Genomic DNA, 6,999 nt, shown 5'->3' on the forward strand with positions numbered 1-6,999 from the left:
CTGTTCTACTGTATGTTGGGAACCATCTGTTCTACTGTATGTTGAGAAACATCTGTTCAACACTATGTTGAGAACCATCTGTTCTACTGTACGTTGAGAACCATCTGTTCTGCAGTAAGTAGAGAACCATTTGTTCTACTGTATGTTGAGAACCATCTGTTCAACACTATGTTGAGAACCATCTGTTCTACTGTACGTTGAGAACCACCTGTTCTGCTGTACGTTGAGAATCATCTGTTCTACTGTATGTTGAGAACCATCTGTTCAACACTATGTTGAGAACCATCTGTTCTACTGTATGTTGAGAACCATCTGTTCTACTGTGAGTGGAGAACCACTGTTCTACTGTATGTTGAGAACCATCTGTTCTACTGTACATGGAGAATCATCTGTTCTGCTGTATGTTGAGAACCATCTGTTCTACTGTATGTTGAGAACCATCTGTTCTACTGTACATGGAGAATCATCTGTTCTGCTGTATGTTGAGAACCATCTGTTCTACTGTACGTTGAGAACCATCTGTTCTACTGTTCTACTGTATGTTGAGAACCATCTGTTCTACTGTACATGGAGAACTACCTGTTCTACTGACATTGAGAACCATCTGTTCTACTGGATGTAGAGAACCATCTGTTCTGCTGTATGTTAAGAACCATATGTTCTACGGTATGTTGAGAACCATCTGTTCAACTGTACATTGAGAACAATCTGTTCTACTGTATGTTGAGAACCATCTGTTGTACTGTATGTTGAGAACCATCTGTTCTACTGTATGTTGAGAACCATCTGTTCTACTGTACGTTGAGAAACATCTGTTCTAATGACATTGAGAACCATCTATTCTACTGTACGTTGAGAACCATCTGTTCTACTGTACGTTGAGAACCATCTGTTCTACTGTACGTTGAGAACCATCTGTTCTACTGTATGTTGAGAACCATCTGTTCTACTGTACGTTGAGAACCATCTGTTCTACTGTACGTTGAAAACCATCTGTTCTACTGTACGTTGAGAACCATCTGTTCTACTGTATGTTGACAACCATCTGTTCTACTGATGTTGAGAACCATCTGTTCTACTGTGCGTGGAGAACCATCTGTTCTACTGTACGTTGAGAACCATCTTTTCTACTGTACGTTGAGAACCATCTGTTCTACTGATGTTGAGAACCATCTGTTCTACTGTGCGTGGAGAACCATCTGTTCTACTGTACGTTGAGAACCATCTTTTCTACTGTACGTTGAGAACCACATGTTCTACTGTTTGTTGAGAACCATCGGTTCTACTGTATGTTGAGAACCATCTGTTCTACTGTACATTGAGAACATTCTGTTCTACTGTATGTTGAGAACCATCTGTTCTACTGTATGTTGAGAACCATCTGTTCTACTGTATGGTGAGAACCATCTGTTCCACGGGACGCTGAGAACCATCTGTTCTACTGTATGTTGAGAACCATTTGTTCTAATGTACGTGGAGAACCATCTTTTCTACTGTTCTACTGTATGTTGAGAACCATCTGTTCTATTGTACGTTGAGAACGACCTGTTCTACTGTTTGTTGAGAACCATCTGTTCTACTGTATGTTGAGAACCATCTGTTCTACTGTATGTTGAGAACCATCTGTTTTACTGTATGTTGAGAACCATCTGTTCTACTGTACGTTGAGAACCATCTGTTCTACTGTTCTACTGTATGTTGAGAACCATCTGTTCTACTGTACATGGAGAACTACCTGTTCTACTGACATTGAGAACCATCTGTTCTACTGGATGTAGAGAACCATCTGTTCTGCTGTATGTTAAGAATCATCTGTTCTACGGTATGTTGAGAACCATCTGTTCAACTGTACATTGAGAACAATCTGTTCTACTGTATGTTGAGAACCATCTGTTCTACTGAGAACCATCTGTTCTACTGTACGTTGAGAATCATCTGTTCTACTGACATTGAGAACCATCTGTTCTACTGTTTGTTGAGAACCATCTGTATTTTGAGAACCATCTGTTCTACTGTTTGTTGAGAACCATCTGTTCTACTGACATTGAGAACCATCAGTTCTACTGTATGCTGAGAACCATCTGTTCTACTGTACGCTGAGAACCATCTGTTCTACTGTATGATGAGAACCATCTGTTCTACTGTTCTACTGTATGTTGAGAACCATCTGTTCTACTGTATGTTGAGAACCATCTGTTCTACTGTACGTGGAGAACCATCTGTTCTACTGTACGTAGAGAACCATCTGTTATACTGTACATTGAGAACCATCTGTTCTACTGTACGTGGAGAACAATCTGTTCTACTGTATGTTGAGATCCATTGTTATACTGTATATTGAGAACCATTGTCCTACTGTATGTTGAGAACCCTTGTTATACTGTACGTGGAGAACCATCTGTTCTATTGTACTTTGAGAACCATCTGTTCTACTGTATGTTGAGAACCATCTGTTCTAATGTACGTGGAGAACCATCTGTTCTACTGTACTTGGAGAACCATCTGTTATACTGTACATTGAGAACCATCTGTTCTACTGTACGTGGAGAACAATCTGTTCTACTGTATGTTGAGATCCATTGTTATACTGTATATTGAGAACCATTGTCCTACTGTATGTTGAGAACCCTTGTTATACTGTACGTGGAGAACCATCTGTTCTATTGTACTTTGAGAACCATCTGTTCTACTGTATGTTGAGATCCACTGTTCTACTGTACGTTGAAAACCATCTGTTCTGCTGTATGTTGAGAACCATCTGTTCTACTGTATGTTGAGAACCATCTGTTCTACTGTATGTTGAGAACCATTTGTTCTACTTTACATTGAGACCCATCTTGAGACCCATCTTCAGTGGGTCATATGATTGAGTGTATTCTGGCCCAGGAGTGTGAAGGTGAACGGAAAGGCTCTGGAGCAACGAACCGCCCTTGCTGTCTCTGCCTGGCCGGTTCCCCTCTCTCCACTGGGTTGCTCTGCCTCTAACCCTATTACAGGGGCTGAGTCACTGGCTTACTGGTGCTGTTCCATGATGTCCCTAGGAGGGGTGCGTCACTTGAGTGGGTTGAGTCACTGACGTGATCTTCCTGTCCGGGTTGGCGCCCCCCCCCCCCTGGGTTGTGCCATGGCGGAGATCTTTGTGGGCTATACTCTGCCTTGTCTCAGGATGGTAAGTTGGTGGTTGAAGATATCCCTCTAGTGGTGTGGGGGCTGTGCTTTGGCAAAGTGGGTGGGGTTATATCCTTCCTGTTTGGCTCTGTTCGGGGGTATCATCGGATGGGGCCACAGTGTCTCCTGACCCCTCCTGTCTCAGCCTCCAGTATTTATGCTGCAGTAGTTTATGTGTCGGGGGGGCTAGGGTCAGTTTGTTATATCTGGAGTACTTCTCCTGTCTTATCCGGTGTCCTGTGTGAATTTAAGTATGCTCTCTCTAATTCTCTCTTTCTTTCTCTCTCTCGGAGGACCTGAGCCCTACGACCATGCCTCAGGACTACCTGGCATGATGACTCCTTGCTGTCCCCAGTCCACCTGGCCGTGCTGCTGCTCCAGTTTCAACTGTTCTGCCTGCGGCTATGGAACCCTGACCTGTTCACCGGACGTGCTACCTGTCCCAGACCTGCTGTTTTCAACTCTCTAGAGACAGCAGGAGCGGTAGAGATACTCTTAATGATCGGTTATGAAAAGCCAAGTGACATTTCCTCCTGAGGTGCTGACTTGTTGCACCCTCGACAACCACTGTGATTATTATTATTTGACCATGCTGGTCATTTATGAACATTTGAACATTTTGGCCATGTTCTGTTATAATCTCTACCCGGCACAGGCAGAAGAGGACCCGCCACCCCTCATAGCCTGGTTCCTTTCTAGGTTTCTTCCTAGGTTTTGGACTTTCAATGGAGTTTTTCCTAGCCACCGTGCTTCTACACCTGCCTTGTTTGCTGTTTGGGGTTTTAGGCTGGGTTTCTGTACAGCACTTTGAGATATCAGCTGATGTATGAAGGGCTATATAAATACATTTGATTTGATTTGTTGAGAACCATCTGTTCTACTGTATGTTGAGAACCATCTGTTCTACTGTATGTTGAGAACCATCTGTTCAACACTATGTTGAGAACCATCTGTTTTACTGTATGTTGAGAACCATCTGTTCTACTGTATGTTGAGAACCATCTGTTCAACACTATGTTGAGAACCATCTGTTCTACTGTATGTTGGGAACCATCTGTTCTACTGTATGTTGAGAAACATCTGTTCAACACTATGTTGAGAACCATCTGTTCTACTGTACGTTGAGAACCATCTGTTCTGCAGTAAGTTGAGAACCATTTGTTCTACTGTATGTTGAGAACCATCTGTTCAACACTATGTTGAGAACCATCTGTTCTACTGTACGTTGAGAACCACCTGTTCTGCTGTACGTTGAGAATCATCTGTTCTACTGTATGTTGAGAACCATCTGTTCAACACTATGTTGAGAACCATCTGTTCTACTGTATGTTGAGAACCATCTGTTCTACTGTGAGTGGAGAACCACTGTTCTACTGTATGTTGAGAACCATCTGTTCTACTGTACATGGAGAATCATCTGTTCTGCTGTATGTTGAGAACCATCTGTTCTACTGTATGTTGAGAACCATCTGTTCTACTGTACATGGAGAATCATCTGTTCTGCTGTATGTTGAGAACCATCTGTTCTACTGTATGTTGAGAACCATATGTTCTACTGTATGTTGAGAACCATCTGTTCTACTGTACGTTGAGAACCATCTGTTCTACTGTACGTGGAGAACCATCTCTTCTACTGTACGTTGAGAATCATCTGTTCTACTGTATGTTGAGAACCATCTGTTCTACTGTACGTTGAGAACCATATGTTCTACTGTACGTTGAGAACCATCTGTTCTACTGTATGTTGAGAACCATCTGTTCTACTGTGAGTGGAGAACCATCTGTTCTACTGTATGTTGAGAACCATCTGTTCTACTGTACATGGAGAATCATCTGTTCTGCTGTATGTTGAGAACCATCTGTTCTACTGTACATGGAGAACCATCTGTTCTACTGTATGTTGAGAACCATCTGTTCTACTGTACGTTGAGAACCATCTGTTCTACTGTGCGTGGAGAACCATCTGTTCTACTGTACGTTGAGAACCATCTGTTCTACTGTATGTTGAGAACCATCTGTTGTACTGTATGTTGAGAACCATCTGTTCTACTGTATGTTGAGAACCATCTGTTCTGCTGTAAGTTGAGAACCATTTGTTCTACTGTATGTTGAGAACTATCTGTTCAACACTATGTTGAGAACCATCTGTTCTACTGTACGTTGAGAACCATCTGTTCTGCTGTACGTTGAGAATCATCTGTTCTACTGTATGTTGAGAACCATCTGTTCTACTGTACGTTGAGAACCATCTGTTCTGCTGTATGTTGAGAACCATCTGTTGTACTGTATGTTAAGAACCATCTGTTGTACTGTATGTTGAGAACCATCTGTTCTACTGTATGTTGAGAACCATCTGTTCTACTGTATGTTGAGAACCATCTGTTCTACTGTACGTGGAGAACCATCTGTTCTACTGTATGTTGAGAACCATCTGTTCTACTGTATGTTGAGAACCATCTGTTCTACTGTACGTGGAGAACCATCTGTTCTACTGTATGTTGAGAACCATCTGTTCAACACTATGTTGAGAACCATCTGTTCAACACTATGTTGAGAACCATCTGTTCTACTGTACGTTGAGAACCATCTGTTCTGCTGTACGTTGAGAATCATCTGTTCTACTGTATGTTGAGAACCATCTGTTCAACACTATGTTGAGAACCATCTGTTCTACTGTATGTTGAGAACCATCTGTTCTACTGTACATGGAGAATCATCTGTTCTGCTGTATGTTGAGAACCATCTGTTCTACTGTATGTTGAGAACCATCTGTTCTACTGTGAGTGGAGAACCACTGTTCTACTGTATGTTGAGAACCATCTGTTCTACTGTACATGGAGAATCATCTGTTCTGCTGTATGTTGAGAACCATCTGTTCTACTGTATGTTGAGAACCATATGTTCTACTGTATGTTGAGAACCATCTGTTCTACTGTACGTTGAGAACCATCTGTTCTACTGTACGTGGAGAACCATCTGTTCTACTGTACGTTGAGAACCATCTGTTCTACTGTATGTTGAGAACCATCTGTTCTACTGTATGTTGAGAACCATCTGTTCTACTGTACGTTGAGAACCATCTGTTCTACTGTACGTGGAGAACCATCTGTTCTACTGTACGTTGAGAACCATCTGTTCTACTGTATGTTGAGAACCAGTTGTTGAGAACCATCTGTTCTGCTGTGAGTGGAGATAGTGCATCACTTTTGGAGCCCTATTATGAAGTGGATCACGATTATGAAGTGGTTCACTATTATGAAGTGGATCACTATTATGAAGTTGATCACTATTATGAAGTGGATCACTATTATGAAGTGGATCACTATTATGAAGTGGATCACTATTATGAAGTGGATCACTATTATGAAGTGGACCACTATTATGAAGTTGATCACTATTATGAAGTGGACCACTATTATGAAGTGGATCACTATTATGAAGTGGATCACTATTATGAAGTTGATCACTATTATGAAGTGGATCACTATTATGAAGTGGATCACTATTATGAAGTGGATCACTATTCAACTGCAATAAAGAGGAAGAATAACAGCCTTGAAACCAGACTTAGTCTGTTACTCTGAATATCAGTTATGATTGCTCAGTTGGATAAACAACAACTGAGCAATACAATAAGGTTTTCCAGACCTGTCTTGACAGAATCCTCTATCAACCCGGCTCATGTTATACTACTGTATTTCTGGGATGAAGTGTAAACACCTCTCAGATGATTCCATATGTTTGATTCACTACAGATACACATCATGATAATAGCCCCTCTTAGAAGACAAGATACAGGTTCTACAGTTCCATAAGAGTTTCCAAATGGAA

This window comes from Salvelinus fontinalis, chromosome 14, assembly GCF_029448725.1.
Source record: "Salvelinus fontinalis isolate EN_2023a chromosome 14, ASM2944872v1, whole genome shotgun sequence".
NCBI lineage: Eukaryota > Metazoa > Chordata > Actinopteri > Salmoniformes > Salmonidae > Salvelinus > Salvelinus fontinalis.